Source organism: Ambystoma mexicanum, chromosome 1p (genome assembly GCF_040938575.1).
Source record: "Ambystoma mexicanum isolate Mex_15411 chromosome 1p, UKY_AmexF1_1, whole genome shotgun sequence".
Classification (NCBI taxonomy): domain Eukaryota; kingdom Metazoa; phylum Chordata; class Amphibia; order Caudata; family Ambystomatidae; genus Ambystoma; species Ambystoma mexicanum.
Window position 1 is genome coordinate 1,036,079,239 of NC_090921.1, and position 16,801 is coordinate 1,036,096,039.

The 16,801-nt window shown below is 49.6% G+C and overlaps 1 non-coding gene across 1 annotated transcript; it reads right to left on the bottom strand.

Moving 5' to 3' along the window:
* Positions 1-12,579: 12,579 nt before the first annotated feature.
* On the bottom strand, positions 12,580-12,663 carry TRNAS-ACU (transfer RNA serine (anticodon ACU)). Its single transcript has one exon. It is a non-coding gene; the product is annotated as a tRNA-Ser (tRNA).
* Between the last annotated feature and the right edge of the window lie 4,138 nt (positions 12,664-16,801).

Genomic DNA, 16,801 nt, shown 5'->3' on the forward strand with positions numbered 1-16,801 from the left:
ATGTGTTATTATATATGTCAGCCTGTTGGCCATGTAACTAAGTTTAACATATCCTTTCTGCTGCGCCCTGATGCTCCTGGGTCTGGTGCGCATTATAAATAATAAACTAAACTAAACTAAACTGGAATCTAGCAGCTGCAAGGTGGTGAAAGCACTTGGGCATTATGGACATATAATAGCACAGCTTGGTGAATGCCTGATATTGATAAACAAGCTGAAATTGTTGGCTTTGCCAATGCATGTTTTTAACAGAACTTCAGTGAAGGACATGCATAGTGCTTATAAATCGAGTGGCTAATGGTAGGGCGGGTTTGCAGCTGCTTTCAAAAAACACTGACAGGCACTTGAGTGGAAAGTTTGATGGTAAGGTTTAAGTAAAGCGAACACAAACAGTTCCCATGAGAAGGTGGAGTGGGCAGCGAGGGAAATAAAAACAGTAATACTTCCAAGCAAAAACATCTGTACACACAGGATCGGACAAAAGAGGATTGCAACATATATGCCATTCTGTTAATCAACTTTACTCACTTATTATGCTGTGCAGGTGTCCGCTTTCCTGTGTGAGGTTCGGCTGCTGCAAGTAATCGAAAATCAGCTCTGGCACATGTGCTTCACTGCTTCAGGTCTTCAAAGTTCCTTTTTGAACCAAGGACATATGAAGCACAATGTTAGATGCGCACAGCACAACATATTTATTTATGAAGTAACATAATCTGAATACTATCACTACTATGCACAGGCGTGTGGATTACACAACTCCATGAAACCTCTCTGTATGCGAAACCTGTGGTGTTGATGGGTGCAGGTCAGAAGTACCTGGTTCCTGTGTGCCAATCTGCTTTCTATGGGGTTGGCAGAGAAACCTGGGAGTATGTAATCCATAAGGATGAGCCCAAGATCAGATAGACTATAGGGCTTTGGGTCTGATTAACCGCTGCTGTGGGAGAGTGCAACAGAACTAAGGAGGAGAGTGTAGTCAAGGCTCGGTTAGTGTTGATGTGCTCATAGCTAGGCCTGTTGTGGCCGTCTGTGTAGGGTTTGTGTGTGTAGTGTAAGGTGGTAGGAGATGTTAGAGGAGAGACGGTTAGTCAGGGAAAGGTGGGATTGGGCCTTCCAAGGCAAAACAACCTGCAACCCTACCCTCCTAGATAGGTGCCATATCTCTAGCTCACAATTTGATCTGTCAATCCCTCTCTCTCTCTATCTCTCTCTCGCATGCACACTCTTTCTCTCTCCTTTCTCTCTAACTTTCTTTCTCTCCTCACTTTTCCTTTCTCTCACTCTCTTTCTCTATCCCTTTCTTTCTATCTCTCTCTCTATCTCTTTTTCTTTCTCTCTCCCTTTCTCATTCTCTCTCTCAAAGAGATACTTAGCATCCCATGTGCAAAAAAAGAATATGTGAGTTGGCAGATGAGAGAAAGGCGGCAGTCAGGAGGACACTCCACTTAATCCCCATGAGCTTCCTGCTAAGGGTTAATGGAGGCAAGAACCTTTGGTTCAGAGAAAGGGCTTCTTGAAATCTGAGTGCCACACTCGCCCATTTTGTCTTCCTTGGCATGCTGGTTGGCAGGTTGAGAGATTAATCTATACTCATTCTAGCATGCTCATGTATTATTATTTATTTATTTATTGTTTGCTTGTTAGGCGCTTATACAACAAGTAAATTGTGTTTCAAAACGCCCACAGTGCAACAGGGAGGGAACATGGGAGTAAAATTAAATATAACACTATAAGATAGAGACGGATCTACTAGGCCTGTGAACATTCAGAACGTGCAAGTTCAGAGAGAGAGAAGGGGTGAGGGTAAGTTCTAGGTGTATAAAGTGGGAAGCGCTAGGGGGTGAGCTCAGTGGAGTGCTGGGTATTTTGCCCGTAAAGGGTAGGGCCCGTCTTGGACAGGGAAAGAAGGTGTTTGTCAGACAGTCGGGGCAGTGGCCAGAATCACTGTTGTCTCCCAAAAGCTCTAAAACTCTTCTCACACAGGCCAAAATTACATTTCTCCCGTCCCAACTCACCAGGGTTTCAGGCAGCACCTGGATTTCCATAGTGCAGGCCCAACCTTTTAGGGTGGGTCAGTTTTTGCCTAAAGTGGGCATGTTAGATGAGTTACTTCACTGTGCAGCTAGTAGTTTTGATCAGTGGTAACTTCACTGAGCGGCTAGATGTTTTGATCAGCGGTAAGTTACTCTGTCTGGCACAAAAGGAATGAGTTGAGATGGAGAAAGAATTCTATTGTACAAGTTGACCTCCACATGCATTTTTGATATATACAATATCCAGAGTCTTTTCGATCTTTGGCTTCAGTGGAAGGATCAGATATTAAATCCAGGAGGATCATGAAGGAGCGACTGGCAGGTGGTCAGATCTCGGGAGGATCACCCTCCAGTGGCTCTCCCAGGGAGAGCACTGGATTCAACCGGGCTCTGCATTTGCAAGTGAATGATAAGACACTGATAAGGTGTCTACTCTCTCTATCTTCCAACATGATTTCACTTCCTAGGTTTTTCAAGGTAGTTTTCATTCCAGTGTTATTAATGTGTGATATTTTAAAAAATTTTAATGAACACCTTTTTGCAATGCATTACTATGAAAAGCAGGTGGTGTTAAGCTTGTGAGCCTTTAACAATGCAAAGCAGTGCTGAACACTAACAAAACCTTTGCTCCGGGGAGGAGGGGAATGGAACAGCCAAAAAAAAAAAAGTCAGGCGCAAGATCGTCATTTTTCTGGATGACCAGAAATAGCTGTCGACTCACAATACATATGGTGCTGTGGTTGGATTTCAACTGGACACTCCCAATGGGATGAGGACCACAGCTTCTAAGTAAGCCCCCTATGGCTTGGTGGAATTCTCTTAATTGTGAACCCCATACCACGTTCTAATCCGCGACATAACCCATCGGGCCACATTCCTTTCAGGATTTAACATCCCAAGTAGCATAGTGTCTGTGAAGAAAGTTTCCCCCCTCTTAGCGCTGTATGTCCTTCATTCACAATGATTGTCCTTTACGATTAACTCTTTCACTGCCCATAGGGTGTACATATAGGCAATAACATGTGATCTTGTTAAGCTGAAAGATGCATAGGTATTGATTTTAAAAGGTTTGGCTAAAGGGAAGTTATGCCTAGGTTGGTGTAATAGAATTCACTGACTAAGGTTTCCGAGACCAGGAGGAGGGAAATTGGGGGCACCCAGGAGACAAGTGCCTCAGGCCAGGACATTTCTATATACTAAGTGCAATAGTTTAATAACAGGTCAGTTTTTTCAAAGATGTAATTTCCTTGTTAACACACAGTGGGCCTCATTACAACCCAGGCGGTAAGTTCCCTCCTTTACCACCATGGTGTAAACTCTGTTTACACCATGGTGGATGGCTGATTTACCGCCCCATTCCAAGGTGAGTGGGGCGGTAAATCCCCATTCCCCATTTACCCTTCCCCATTCCCATTTTTGCCCCATAGGGCATAATGGGAGTGGGGAAGGCGCTAATTAATTAGCACCAAGGCGGGTTAGCGCCTTGCATTTTAACGCCTGCTAAAAGCAGGCGTTAAAATAGTAATCAGGCATGGGGGCGCTGTTGCGCACGACAAGATGGCCGACTAGCCCGTGAGCTCCGGCTTCGATCAATCCTGAAGACCGACCATCCTTGCTCAGGGCCGCCCTGGCAGCACAATCAGCGAGCCGTTGCATGGTGGACGGTCGCGGCCCCCACCCATCCAAATCTGGGGCTTGGGCACTGGATCGTGCGGTAGTTACACCGCCCAGAAAATCCGGTGGCTCGGAGCCGCGCCACTGGCTGCCTGCGGGCTCCACACACACTCCATCCGGAGCCGCGGGGGGAGGGGCCGCACGCATCCTGTTCGCGCAGAGTGCCGACGCCGGCAGGACGGGGGAACTTGACGGGGCCCAACGGGGCTTGGTGGACGTGGGGGCTCCCTGCTGGAGTCCCGATCCTGTGGACGGGGGATCTGAGGCGGCGACCGGCGCTCCTGGCGGTCTCACTGGACGGAGGCAACCGCGGCGCCGCGCGGGATAGACGACCGCGGCCCCCACCGGACGATTGCCCCCCCCCCGCCTACCCTGAGTCTGCGAGGCACACGTGGAGACGCCTGCTGGGCCTACCTGGACGGGGGTGGATCCCGCCGCAAGTAAGATCGGGTGTGGTGGTCGGCGGGGGGAAGACCGTCCTCAATGGGGAAGTGGCACTAGAGGGTGTGATCACTCTCGGGGAGATCTCCCCCCGGACATTAATCCTCTTGGACATTGCGGGGCCTGGGACCGCCGCGTACAAAGCATAAGGCTTTAAGGGCCGGGCCTGCTCATCACTCCTTGCTTCCTTGGTGCGGGCTCGAGGTGGGCTTCTGGCCTTAGGCAACTGGGGCACTGGACTACATGCCTCGATATTATCCGAGTGCCTGAATTAAGCGGTTGCACGCAACGGTATACAATGTACTGTTGACCCTACCCGCCTACCCACAACTCCCCCTTATAGAGGCCATTGCGACCTTGCCTGGCTGGTGCCCGCTGCGGCCCTGTTGGACTCACCCCCCTGAATTGTCACATGGCGACTGAGAGTAACACGCTGCCTACCCTATAAAACTCCTTTACAACACACGGATACGGGAAACAATGTAGTAGACACCCCCGCTTACTCCCTATTGCATATGGGCCGCCACGATCAGAAGGGAGTACGCTCCAGGAAAACCGGTCCAATGGACTCCTTTGCAAGTGCTCAGCCCAGTGGGTCCGCGGATCCACCGGCACAGCGGGCAGTTGGCTCACCTGAGCTGCCAATGGAGGAGAGGGTGGATAAACTCATGGCTATGGTCCAGGGTGGCTTCCTGGCGGTGAACACAAAACTCGATGATATTGGAGCAACAATTAGTTCCCTCAAGGAGAGGGTGGACAAGGAGAGTGCCCGCACCACTGAGGCCGAGGGTAGAATCGCCACCAACGAAGACACGATAGCGCAACATGATCGCGACATTGCTCAACTGAAGGGGGACCTCCGAAAAACCCTTGATAAATGTGAGGACTTAGAATCCCGCTCGAGGAGGAATAACATAAGGTTGGTCGGGGTGGCCGAAACCTTCGGTAAAGGAGCTATGGAGCGCCAAGTAGAAGCCCTGTTGAAAGAATTGCTGGGCCCAGACACATTCTCGGACCACTTTCTGGTTGAGCGAGCACATCGCACATCGGCACCTCCGCCTAAACCGGGCGCTCCACCCCGTACAATAATCGCCCGTCTCCTAAACTACAGGGACAGAGACGCTATCCTGCGAATGTCCAGGGAAAAGGGCACCTTACTACACGAGAATAACAGGATACACATATATCCGGACTTTTCCACGAATGTCCAAACACTAAGAAGATCTTATGAGCCCGTCAAGAGGCAGTTAAGGCTGCGCCGGGTCCCGTATTCGCTTGTTTATCCGGCGAAATTGAGAATACAGCATGGTGGCCGGGCCCATTTTTTTGAGAACCCAACGGAAGCCATGTTGTATGTTGAGGCCTCTATCCCGTTGCCGGCTCGGGACCGGGCCGGGGGCCGCGAACTGCCGCCTCGTGGTGTTGCGGAGCCCGATGTCCCCGAGGGTTGATGGGGTTCTCCTGATGTTACACCGCTATGATGCTGCGGCTTGTTGGCCACTGGGCGGCCCTGAATGTCAATGTTTGGTTTAACAAGGCCGTAGATCTCTTGGGCTGGAAGCCGCGTGAGTGTCGCTCATACCCCCCAGGAGTGTTCCTAAGTTATGGTCCTAAGGGTACATCGTCTAGTTGGGGTTGATGATGCGGGTGGGGGATGGGGGTGGAAAAATGGTATGGTTAGGCCGGCGGTTTTGCCGGCCCTGTTTGAGGAATGTACGTTCAGAGTTGTTATGATTAAATTTGAGAGCAGTTCTATAGCAGGCCCTCCGTTTCCCTTGCAGGGGGGACGAGAGTGTGGGTTCCCACTTGATTTGTGGTATGAACATGACACGGGACAATAAAGGTCTAGACATCAGGCTCCTTTCTTGGAACATCCGGGGGTTAAATAACCCAATTAAGGCAAGAAAGATCTCAGCATATGTGGTGCGACACAGCCCCCAAATACTGTTTATGCAGGAAACACATGCGGTTGGACAGGTCAATGTTAAATTCTTGCCTAGATGGGGACCCCACAGGTATTACACTGATTACTCGACACAATCCAGGGGAGTGCTGACTCTTATACACCCTAAACTGTGTTTTAAATATCAGTCCAGCAAAATAGACCCACAAGGAAGATACGTGTTGGTATTGGGGGAGCTGGCGGGGCACCAGACGGTCCTGATAAACACATACGGCCCTAATTTAGACGATCCACAGTTCTATTGTGCTCTAGCAGATATGTTAATCTCATTTGGGGAAGTACGGGTCGTCTGGGGTGGAGACTTCAATATGATACTAGACCAATCCCTAGACCGCTCGTCGACGGTCCCTAGGACTCCCACCAGGGCGGCACTAGTGGTTAAGCAACTGATGGAACAGATGGGCATGTTTGATGCATGGCGGGTACTACACCCGAGGGAGAAGAAATATTCTTTCTATTCGTCGGTGCACGATTCTCACTCGCGCATTGATTACTGGATCATTAGTCAATCCCTGGTTAAGGCCATCGCTGGATGTGATATACACCCCCGGACCTTTTCTGACCATTCACCGATAACACTTGACTTAAACTTGAGGGACGCTCTTCCCCCGGCGAGAAGATGGAGAATGCCATCCACAATCCTGAAGGATCCTAACGTGTGCGAGTCGCTGCATGTTGAGATCGCAGAATTCTTGGAAATGAACGAGGGTTCAGTTCCAACTTACGCGACTCTGTGGGATGCATTCAAGGTCTGGGTTAGGGGTAATATCCTGGGTAAGTCGACGGGTATGCTGAAGTCGGTGCGGGAGGAGCTGGGTTCTACTGAGGCGAAGCTTGATTTACTACAGACCGAATACAGTAATACACGGAACAAGGAAACCCTTTTACAAATGCACACAACACTGGGAGATTTCCATAGGCTGGCTCACAGGGAGGTCCTGTACATGGCCGCACCGGCCAGAGCGCGGCGATATGGGGAGAGTAATAAGGCTGGGAGATTCCTCGCCAACATGCTTAGAACTGACAGGCATCACAACCCGATCCCGAGTATACACACCCCTAATGGTATACTGGTAAATGGAGAGCGGGATATCAACTCTGCATTCATGGAGTTTTACTCCACTCTTTATTCTAATCACGATCAAAGAAATAAAGAGGATACGTTCCGATACCTGGACGACCTCGACCTTCCCACACTAACCAATGCGACCCGGGAGACGCTAGATAGTCCTATCACTGTCGACGAGATTGTTGAGTCCATAAAAGCTTTATCGAATGGTCGCTCTCCTGGCTCTGATGGCCTGCCTGCGGAACTATATAAAGAGTTCAGTGATGAGCTGGCTCCGCTGTTGTTGAAGGTATGGGAGGAGGCGATGGACCGGCAGGTACTCCCGGAGTCAATGAGGGAGGCAATTATCACTGTCCTTCTGAAACCCCGCAGACCGGCACAAGACATGGCGTCCTACAGACCCCTATCCCTAATTAATACCGATGCAAAAATCTTTGCAAAAGTGCTGGCCACTAGACTTCTCCCGTACATGTCGATCCTTGTCCACCCTGACCAGGCGGGCTTCATTCCAACCCGATCTACTGCCCTCAACCTGAGGCGGCTCTTTAACTTTATGGCACAGTTAGACCCGGATGCCAAGGCGGCTGTGGTCGCACTAGATGCCGAAAAGGCGTTTGATTCAGTGTCCTGGACCTACCTCTTCCTGGTGTTGGAGCGGTTTGGCCTGGGTCACTACTACATCAACTGTGTGCGTTTATTGTACACACGGCCGACGGCCAGGGTCTTGACTAACGCCACTCTTTCCCCCGCTTTCCGCCTATACAGGGGGACTAGACAGGGATGCCCCTTTTCACCCATACTTTTTGCTCTAACTATTGAACCAATGGCGGAATACATACGCCAGCACCATGCACATAGAGGGCTTAGGATGTCTGGGCCTCAGATTATCTCGCTTTATGCGGACGATACCCTGCTGTACGTCCGGGACCCCATTGAGAACGTAAAACACATCATGGCAGACATACAGGAATTCTCTGAACATTCTGGATACAGAATCAATGTGCCCAAGTCCGAAATATTCCCCCTTACGGACAGCACAGGGGACCTGCCCCTTCCACGGTGAGGTACCTAGGCATACTAGTGGCTAGAAATAAGGACCTGCTATACGCACACAACCATGGGGAATTGCTGTCAACTCTGGTGACTAAACTTCAGATGTGGGCTAACCTACCACTATCTTTATATGGGAGGGTGGCGTTGCTGAAGATGGTGGTTCTCCCCAAGCTTCTTTATTATTTCAATAATATCCCGCTCTGGCCTGGTAAACCTTTCTTTGCTAAACTTAAATCTCTTGCTTCCTCGTTCATCTGGAATGGCAAAACAGCTAGGATGGGTTGGGATAAAATGGTGGAACCGTTTGTTAAGGGTGGCATCGCTGCACCGGACTTTGAGTTATATTACCTATGTGCACAAGCACAATATGTAAAACACTGGTTTGATCCTGAGGACACAGCCCCACACATACTCATTGAAAAACACTCGGTCCGCCCAAGCGACATACGTTCAGTCCTCCTTAACCCGTGCTATGGTGGCATATGCCCATTTGACCCAGTGTATACAACCACTCAAGCTTGGACCAAGATATATAAAAGAATCGGCGTGGAATCCCCCTACGACCCGGAGGTCCCCTTATGGGACTTTCCTGGCATCTCCCCCACATTTGATCGGGCCCTTCAGCAATCCTGGGATCCTAACAAACTTTTTACACTGGGCGATATGTTCCCTGACGGGGTGTTCTGTGATCTCACGGATTTCATTGCAGTGGTGGGCAGGGGTCAACTGAAACACCTACAATACTATAGAATGAGGGCGGCTTTTTTGGCGAGATGGCCAACGTTCCCACAAGAACCCCAACCTCACGAATGTATTAGGTCAATGGTGTCCACGGACAGCTGTGGCAAGGGGGTCTCCATGTTATACACCCTGGTTCAGGCCCACTCCCCGTCACGTAACACGATGAGAGAGGTCTGGGAACGGGACACGGGCACCCAGATAGATGAGGTCCGCTGGGCCCGGTACTGCCAACTAACCCGATCGGTGTCTATGAACTCTGGGCTACGACTAATCCAATTCAAAGTACTGAACCAACTCCACTACTCCCCCTCCAGGGTAGCTAAATTTGTGAATACTTGCACGGGTGCCTGCCCTAAATGCGACTCCCCTAATGCAGGACCTTATCACATGTACTGGATGTGTCCCAGGGTTGTTGAATTCTGGAGGGAGGTGGCGATGCTCCTTGAAGACATCACAGCCATTCCGGCAGACCTCTCGCCCCTGAAATACCTTTTGGGCGACATAGGGAAGGTAAAGGAAACTACGAGGAGGTTATTCAATATATCATGCATCATTGCAAAGCGTTGTATCCTTAAATGCTGGAAATCCCCCACTGCCCCAACTAGGGCCTCCTTCTTGAAGGAACTCTGTATGGTAAATGACGATGAGGAATTAGTTATACTGTCAGTGCCATCACCCTCTCGCCCCAAGGACATCTGGCCATTGCTGCGCTTCTACCTGTGCGACCTGGACTCGGACTCAGATATAGCATCTGAACACACACCCTGATTTGTGATATATACCTATCTTGCAAGTGCTATTTTTGTACTTATAATCTGGATGCTGTGTCGGCTTGTTTCTGGATGCTCCTTTTCTGTGTGTTAATGGAACTGTACAAATTACTGTCGTGCTTATGAACTGCTCTCTTAATAAAAATATGTTTAAAAAAAAAAATGGTAATCAGGCATTAAGGGTTAACGGCGCCGACGGCGCCGTTAAACCCTTAACGCCTGGGTTGTAATGAGGCCCAGTGGCTTTGTAGCGGGAATGCATTTGGAATGAAACACGCAGTGGCTTTGTAGCGGTAATGCATTCGGAGTGAAACACACAGTGGCTTTGTAGCAGTAATGCATTCGGAGTGAAACACACAGTGGCTTTGTAGCGGTAATGCATTCGGAGTGAAACACACAGTGGCTTTGTAGCGGAATGCATTTGCACAGTGGCTTTGTAGCGGGAATGCATTTGCACAGTGGCTTTGTTGCGGAAATGCATTTGGATTCATCACTATTACATTCGCCCATAAAACCGTTTATTTAGTGCTAGTAGGGAGTGGGACCCGGCGTATGTCAGCAAAGCCTGCCATATAATGTGACTCTCCAGTCACATGCATTTGGTGCCATCCTATGCACGATACGTTCATCACATGCCAACCGGCAGATCCTCCCTTCCTTCTATTGGTGCGCAGGGTGACAAAATGCAGGTTTGGCCTTTCACAATGGCCTTACATGGTAGCACTGGTATGTGTTTGGTGCGTATGTCACTGTCAGACTAGCCATAGACACACACTAGTGTTAAGGATGATGAATCTTCTATCCTATTCTTCGAATTGAGGTGTTACCCTCAAATGCACTAGCATTGACTGATTGGGGGAAGCACAAATGGTTTGCATCAAACCTCCTTTTGCACCAGCTGCCCCGGCTTAAAAATAGTGGCAATTACCAATAACCAAAAATCAACATACTTTGCTTTTGAATTAAAACTATGAAAACAATTTGGTAGAATTGATGGTACAACTGATGACATTGGTTGATGCAATGCGACCTCTGCAGAAATCCCTGGGACACGTAAAGTGTATAGGTTTGAATCCTAGAATGGCCAACTAGGCCTTTCAATCTAAGGTTTTTGAAATGAGTGCTGTTAACTTATATTAGAACGGAGAGCCCTGGCCAATCAGGGTACGCGGAGCGCACCAGTAAACAGTGTCAAACTCTAACTCTCTTTTGGATCCACCATTTTCCTTACCAGTGCTCCAGACTGCCTTTCCCCCTAGCCCACTTCACCTTGCCCAACGCTCAGTTACCATCCTCCGACGTCTTCCCTTTTCTAGACTCCTCCCCTACTCTGGGTCACCCATGGCAGATAGAAAATGAGAGGGTCTCTTTTTTTTTCTGCTTCACAAGTGGCCATTTTCGGTTTGTAGCTTTTTTGTTCTTATGGGTAATCTGGCACATGTAAACTGTGCTGCCTGGAACGAAACGGTTATGCCGCTGACTTGGCGCCTTACAATAAACACATACGCAGATTACTAGCATCGCACCGGTCTGAATGTTTGATCTTTCGAGCATTTTTAGACAAACTCCCAGGAACAAAATGTTTCATTTCTAATCATCTACTGAAAATCGGTCCGCATTTTATCAACCAGGGAGGGGCAGAGAGGCTGAGTCAACCCTGCCTGGAAGGACTGCAACCTACCTGCAGTCAGACCACACAGGTCTGTGCAGCTGATGCTGAAGAATGTGTCACTCTGACCCACGCAGCAGGTGCATTAACCAGCTGAGCTCGTATGCCAGTGCAATAACCTGGCCTCCCTTAGCAAGTTATCAAACCTCGAAGCTTTCACAACAGAATTCAAATTCAAAAAACCAGTCCCTCCCAAATCTCTACACAATAACAACTTGAGGTGCCATCCCAAGACCCCCAACGCAGCCACCCCCCAGGATCTACGCGGTAGTCTCTGTAATCCCCTGAGCTCGTGCTGCAGTACCCGAACCTGCACACGCACGTGGTTTTCTGCAGCAGGCACACTAACTTCATCAGCTTTCATATCAGGATTCGAACATCGAGGAGACTCGAGATTTCCACAGCAGGTACATGAACCCCACGAGATGCCATGCATATAGGCAGTGACTCCCTGCAGGACTTATGGTGCAAGTCGCATGCTAATCTCTGCAGCCAGCCCATTGACTTCCTGAGCTGCCATACCAAGATTCGAGCTTGCACTGTCACATACTGAACTTTGCAGCCGTCACACTGACCTCTTGAGCTGCCATACCAGGATTCACGCCTGCACCGTCACATACTGATCTCTGCATGCATCCGGCGCATTGACCCCCTTTGCTGCCTCCCCAGCTCGAGACTCACCCAGAGGGCCTCCCAGCTGCCTGGTTTCCCTTAATAAAAATAAAAAAATTATATAAAAATACCAATGGCACACGGGGACGAAAGAAGTCTGGTTGCTAATATACTTAACTACCTCCTGGAGGGGTGGGCATGGACGTCTATGGTATTAGGCCCTGGCTACTTTGGCCTACCAGGCTTCAGCTTGAGGACTGGTAACGTCCATGTCTGCGCCCATAATCGATAGTTAACGCTATTTAATAATCACTCTGGTTAACAGTGGCAAGCAATAATCCTGATCAAACTGCAGGAGGAGTAAAGGGTTTCTTCCCATGACAAGCATATCATTGGAGTGTGCATTGACTAGCAGGGAGGCTAGCAGAATACAGGGATCTGTCTGACAAGCAAATTATTAGGGGTTTACAGAGTCGATTACGAATCTGCCCCAAAAAACGGAAGAAGTCAGTTTATTTTGATGCCCATAAAAAGCATAAATAAAAAGCTGCACCCGACGAGGCTAGGATTCGAACCCACGTGCGCAGAGCACAATGGACATTAGTAGTCCATAGCCTTAACCACTCGGCCACCTCGTCATCTTGCAAATTGGAAAATCATTGTTGACTCAAACCTACTCTCTCTTACATACTTACATTTTCTCAAGAAGCAAAAAAGACACCTTGGAAAATGCACATGAAGGAAAGGTCTTTAGTACCCAAAGGAACCCTACAATTATTAACAATCTAGGTCAACAGGCAGCATATATCCTTTCCCTACAGAAAACACGCAAAGACTGCATTTTTCACAGGAGGGAAGCCGAGACAGAAAAAACTCAAAACCACTATGTGGTGTCGCCAGTGTTTATGTGTTCCGAGGAGGAGTCCTCTGTTTGTTACCATTAATCAGTGGGCTGCGAGCCACGTGTAGGAAGGGGCGGGGCTACCGCCAAAAAGGCAGTTCGAGGCTGACGGCCATGAAGTAAAGAAGTGTTGCACCCCAGCTCCTGTGTTGGTGTATCCTTGTATGAATGAGGGTGGCTGACTAGCAGCGTGAGGAGGTCCACTACACGTATCTTCCACCGTGCCCGCCATCGCAGGTCCAAAGCGCTCGTGGTGAGCAGTGAGGCACCAGTGGAGCCGCAGGACATCTTCCGGTCGAGGGTTCCCGGAGACAGCGGGTTGAAGCGAGAAGGCTCCTTGCCGTCGAAACGAGCCTCAGCGCAAGCTCAACCAAGGCTCCAACGCGCACATCCCACGCGGCTGGAGCAGCTACAGCGGCTCCCTGCGTATCATCCGTCCGGGCGGGGGGGGAAGGGAAAACCTTTCCCGCCAACGGCAACGACGCCGGCAGGCACATCCAATCACCAGCAGGTGGAGCAGCGGCTCCCTGTTCACATCTCCGGGCGGCTAAGGAGTACTGACCCTCTCGCCAAAGGCTACGGCAAAAAACAACACTGAGAAGAGCGGCAGGGACACGGCCTCCCGATTTGGCTCCACAAGGATCAGAGGGGTAAGATCATAAACCCCAACGTGCACAAGGCTCCAGGGAGCGCTACAAAAGCTAGGCCCCACAGGCCCATCAACACGTGGCACAGCGCCCCTCCCCCCCTGGCATCCCCAGAACGGCTGCACACAGGACAGCAGGCCTCGCGAGCCACACAGCTAGTACAGCACCAGAAGATCAACCCATGAGTGGATCGGAAGGGGAGTCACTGACAATCCCAGTGACTCCAGCCAGACCAGAACCCAGAAAGATGACAGACAGCTTTTTAGCCCAACTGCCAGCAAATTTTGACCTCACTGACACCGGCACCCTCGGATCAAGATGGAAAAGGTGGTTGAGGGACTTCGAAGTATGCCTAAAAGCGGCCGGACCACTAGAGGAGGAGCAAAAACTAAACCTCTTAATCCATGCCGTAGGATCTAACGTGCAAGACATCCTTGATGAAATACCTGAAAACACCATAGACTCCTACGCCACACTAAAGACAACGCTCACAGAATACTTCATGCCCCACACAAATGTGGACTATGAACGGCATGTATTCCACACCACCAAGCAAAACAGAGGAGAAACCATAGACGCATTCGTCATGAGGTTAAGAGCAAAAATGAAGCACTGTGATTTCAACAACTACTCAAATGAGGAGGCCCTCAGGTCGCAGATGATTTTGGGGTGGGAAAGCGCCAACTTTCGAAAACGACTACTTCAACAGCCGAGATACCTAGAAGAAATCCTACAGCTGGCACGATCAGATGCTGCCCTCGCAGCGCAAGTAGAGGGCCTGGAGGAAATAAAAATCACGCACCATAAGCACAAAAGCCTCGACAAGTTAGAAGGAACAGCAAGAACCAACAGCGATCCGTTCTGCTACCGGTGTGGACACGAGTACCCCCATGAAGGAACGTGCCCCGCCATGGGCCAAACATGCTCCGCATGCGGTGTTGACAACCACTACAAGGCCGTGTGTTTGATATTCCGCAGCAAGATGAGAGGGGCAGGAAAAAGCGGGAAACCCACAACAGAACTAGAGAACAACCGGAAAGAAGACAAGAAAAAAAAACTGGAGGGAGAGCAAAACCACCCTATCCAGGACAAAAAGAAGACCCAGCAGATACGTATGGTGCCTCATAGAACAGTTGCAATCGGACAGCGTGTCAAGTGCGTCATCAGAAGAGAGAGCCCGCCGACCGGAGAAACACCAAGAAGCACCACGGAAAAAGGGGTATTTATACGCCCTTGGAAACAACACGGCAAAGGAACACAGCCCAATACTACAAATACAAATCAATCAAACTGCTGCTGAATTTTTGATAGATACGGGGGCAACCGTGAACGTAATCAGTGAGAAGGTTTACGAAAGCATACCAAACGCCCCTCGCCTACAGCCAGCAATAGCCCTCATCTATCCATACGGCTCAAAAACACCCCTGGCATGCAAGGGATTCTTTATGGCATCATGCCGATACAAGGAACACGAGAAAAACATCCCCATGCATGTACTAGAGGCTGCCACCGAGAGCGGGTGCATACTAAGCTATCAAGCAGCCATAGAGATGGGACTCATTCACATACTATACCGCCTCATGGTGCATAAATATTTAGACCCGACAACAAGCATTGACCAAGTTTTCCCATCATTATTCAAATGCCTTGGAAAACTGAAGAACAGACAGATCGAACTCCACATCAACGCCAGCGTCCCACCAGTGGCACAACACTACAGGGGCATCCCCATTAACATTCAAAAGCAAGTCGAGAATGAACTGACCAAATTGCTCGAGGCAGACATCATTGACCCAGCAGAAGTCCCCACACCATGGGTCTCCCCTATAGTACCGTTGCCCAAAAGAACCTCCCCCGACATCCGGATATGTGTAGACATGAGGAGACCAAACGAAGCCATCCTGAGAGAACGACATCAAGCCCCACGAATAACAGACATGGTGCATCTTTTAAATGGAGCGACAGTATTCTCCAAATTGGACCTAAACAAAGGCTACCACCAGATGGAACTCTGCAAGAGCTCCCGCTACATAACGACGTTTGCCACCCACCTACGTTTATTCCGTTATAAACGGCTCAGCTTTGGGGTATTCCAAGCAGAAATACACAATGTCATCAAACACGTACCCAACTGTTTGAACTATAGCGACGACATCTTGGTCTTCGGCCAGACTCAAGAGCAACACGATGACACACTAATGAGAGTCTGCATGGCCCTAGAAGAAGCCTGGCTCACTTTAAACAAGGAGAAGTGCGAGTTTCGCAAAAGGACACTCTGATTATTTGGGCACATATTTTCAGAAAAGTGCATGACGCCAGATCCGGAGAAAGTTAGCGCACTCCGAGAAGCTGAGCCACCCACCACCACCTCAGACCTCAGATCCTTCCTAGGACTTGCAAGCTATTGCACGAGATACATACGAGACTTCTCGTCCATCAGCGAACCGCTCAGAGCCCTCACCAAGTTAAACACTGAGTCTGGTCACCTAAATGCCAAGAGGCCTTCCAAATAATCAAGGACCGTATCTCCGACGCCCGAAACATGCCATACTTTGACCCAAAGAAAACCACGGAACTCATTGTTGACGCCAGTCCCGTCGGCCTAGATGCCATTCTCACGCAACTGGACGACAGAGAAGGAAGTGGGAAGCACATAGTATCCTACGCCAGTCGAAGCCTCTCCAAAACTGAGCAAGCCTACTCTCAGGCAGAGAAGGAAGGACTAGCGGTCGTCTGGGCCTGCAAGCACTTTCACCTCTTCCTGTAAGGAAAGCCTTTCGTAGTAGTAACAGACCACCCGGCACTCATATTCATCTATGGCAACCCCCAGGCGAAGATGCCACCAAGAATAGCCAGGTGGGCCCTGCGGTTACAGGACTACCAGTTTACCATCACACACAGGCCAGGGAAAGAACAGAACCCTGCAGATTTTCTCTCCCGTCATCCAAGAGAAAAGTGCGGACCAGAACCGTCCATAGCTGATCAATACATAAGATACATCATCCACAGCAGCACACCACAAGGGCTTGACATGGAGCAGATAGCACCTGAATCGAATACTGACCAAGGAATCCAAGTCATACTAAGATGCCTAGAAACAGGGCGATGGAAGCATGCAAAGCAGATCCATGAAACAATGAATGGTGACACGAGACAAGATGTCACTTGCCTCCTAGCCGTAAGAGAAGAACTTGCGAAGTTGGAGGAAGGACTACTGCTAAAAGGAAC